Source organism: Crocodylus porosus, unplaced genomic scaffold (assembly GCF_001723895.1).
Source record: "Crocodylus porosus isolate Cpor-Errol unplaced genomic scaffold, CroPor_comp1, whole genome shotgun sequence".
NCBI classification, from domain to species: Eukaryota; Metazoa; Chordata; order Crocodylia; family Crocodylidae; genus Crocodylus; species Crocodylus porosus.
This window is the reverse complement of record NW_017728947.1, coordinates 19,859,223-19,862,251: the sequence shown is the minus strand read 5'-3', so window position 1 is coordinate 19,862,251 and position 3,029 is coordinate 19,859,223. Positions and strand designations below refer to the sequence as shown.

The window sequence follows — 3,029 nt, the reverse complement described above, 5'->3', positions numbered from 1 at the left end:
TAAGCTATTGCTTGGTTTCCACTTGTTTGTTTTGATGACAGGCTGGCAAAGCTGCCTTTATTGCTTCCTGAATTGCATTGAATGCTGTTGCTAGACAGATTGTTGAGAAAAACAAAGGCACTGATTGCTGAACTAAGAGGAACATTGCAATAAACAACAATCAAAGTAAAATCACAGTTGGTGGTTTGGCTTGGTAGTCTGTCTACATGGCTAAAGAAAGAACAAAATGGACACATAAATTAAACATGGTTTAGGATTTGCCACTTCGTTAACTACCACTTCAAATTACTATTAGCTTTTGTCCAACTGTGAAACTTCCTAAAATTCTGGGTCATGTGTCTTAATCCTTTGATAAGATGCATCAAATGTCTTGATGTAATGGTGCTACATATACTCTATATAGGTAGTGTATTACATGTATGTACCTGGACAAGCATGTGAAGAAATCTACTTTCCTTTAATAACTGCCACTATGAAATGGCTAGTGATGTCTGTCCTGAAAATAATACTAATCAAGAAAAACAACACAGTCAATTTATTGCAACTGTTTTCATTTTTATATATTAGCAACCTATTTGTTCTAGTAATGGATGCATGAGAAACATATATTAAGGAGAGAGAAAACAACTGTGGGTTAGATAGAAGTAAACTTCTCATTGCATTTTTTTCTGTCTTGCCTGACACCTGAATTAACAGCCTACAGAGAAGCAAGCCTTTTGTGGGGGGGGAGTTGTTTTTATTGGACTAACTGCATAGTTTGAATAAAGTGAGACAGGCTTTTGAACACAAGACATTCATCAGAACTTGATGAGGAATGTCTTGCATTCAAAAGCTTGTCTCAATTCCAACCTTGCAGTTGGTCCAACAAAAGATATCACCTCCAAAATATCTTTGCCTCTTTCATAATTCCTGGACAATTATGGCTACACCATCACTTTAACTGTACCATACTATAGAGTATATTGTTCCACATTGTACAATGTGGAAACCAAGCAATAGCTTAGCAAAAGATGTTCTCTTCTTTTGGTTCTGTAGCAGCTGTACATACTGGATATGCTCCTATTCACTGATGCACTGTGTTCAATGTTGGGGTCATGTTCCTCAAACAGGGACATGGCAGCTTCCAAATGTTGAAATGCCTCAGCCAACACTTCTGAGGTCAAGACTTTATGAGGAGAAGTCTCTTTAACAGAGGGTGCATTTTCTTCCTCTGCCACTTTTTGCTGTTCCAGTTCATTGAGGTCCTCATTGGTTAATTCTTCAGAATGGGATGCCAGCAACTCATCAACATCTTCTGCTGCAACGTCTAAGTTGAGTTCTTTGCTCGTTTCAGCAACCTTGTTAGTCACCTCTTGAACAGTGTCTGTAAAGCCTTGGAAGTTGGACACAAACTTAGGACACAATTTTCTCCAAACACCATTCAAGTCTGATTGTTTGACTTCATTCCATGCCTCACCCATGTTCTTCACTGCATGGTCCTTCAGTGTTGGTCCTTCCTTCTCAATTGCCCTGATGGCCTAGGCAAATGTGCGCCTAAGATAGAAGGCCTTGAAGGTTGCAATTACCCCCTGGTCCATAGGTTGCAACAATAAGGTGGTGTTGCGGGGCAGAAACACCACTTTTATGTCAGGACACATGTCATCAAGGATGGTTGGATGACCAGGAGCATTGTCAAGGATTAACAATGCTTTAAATGCAAGATTTGTTTTTGCTGCAATAAACCCTGAGATTTGGCACAAAATGATGATTAAACCAATCCTCAAAAATGTGCTTATTGACCCATGCCTTAGGATTGGACTACCACATAACTGGGAGAAATGCCTTGGAACGTCCCTTCAAAGCTCTGGGGTTTTCCGAAAGGTACACAAGTAAAGGTTTAAGTTTCAAGTCACCTGCAGCATTGGCACAAAGCAAAAGAGTGAGCCTATCTTTAGCAGCTTTGTACCCTGGCATGGATTTCTCCTCTTTAGCAGTGTAGGTTCTTGACAGCATTTTTTCCAAACGAGTCCAATTTCATTAACATTAAAAACTTGCTGAGCACAATAGCCACTGTCTTCAATGTTTTCAGCCAATCTTTCATGAAAAGCATGAGCTGCCTCTTCATCAGCACTGGCAGGCAGCTTCACCAGAGACCTTGATGTTATGCAAATTTGCCCTGGCTTTAAAACCCATAAACCACTCCTTCCTTGCAGTAAAAGGCTCAGCATTAGAACTCTCCCCCTGTTGTTTCTTTAGATCATCATAAAGACTCCCAGCCTTCCTGAATGATGCCTAAACTCACAGTAGCACGGCGTTTATTTTAATCCTCCAGCCAAATGATTAACAGTTTCTCAACCTGAGCAATAAGTCCAACACACTGCTTAGTTACCACAGTTGAGTGCATAGGAGCCAAGTCCTTAACATGCTCCTGAATTCTTGCCTTGTCTTTCAGGATGGTCATAATAGTCATTCGGGGGATATCCAAAGCTTTACCCATTTCAGTTGGGGTCTCACCTTTTTCAGACTTAATTTTTCCATTTTTGTTTCCATAGTAATTGTTCTACATTTCTTAGAAAAAGAAACATCACTTCCAGTGGATTTATGCTTTTCTGCCATTATTAAGGGCAGTTTGGAAACAGAATAGTGCATGGGAAGTGCAGTGAATTTGCTGTAAAGTACTGTACAGTACAGTATAGTACTGGGAATTATTCTTCAGTACAGGTACAGTACTATACCATAATGCTGTAGTGGTAGCAGCAGCAATGAGTGAGCACCAGAGGAGCTGCCTAGCAAATGGCTCCCAGATGAGTGGCACACTGTTGCTCTGGCTACATGTCCGGAAGGGCATGGGGGGTGGGGGGGAGGAGGGGATGGGAAGCGTGTGCCTCCAGATCTGCCCTGAGGGCAGTCTGCCCCCTCCCCTCCCAGACCAGATCTGAGGGTCACACATCTTTCCCCCACCCCCCACATGCCCTCCTGGACAAGCGGCAGGAGCCTCTGGACAGGCCGCGGCTTCTCCTGTGGCCACCTGGCTCAGTCCCAGCACTACC

The 3,029-nt window shown here is 42.3% G+C and overlaps 1 pseudogene; it reads right to left on the bottom strand.

Moving 5' to 3' along the window:
• Nucleotides 1-950: 950 nt before the first annotated feature.
• On the bottom strand, nt 951-2,486 carry LOC109320759 (annotated as a pseudogene).
• Nucleotides 2,487-3,029: the final 543 nt, after the last annotated feature.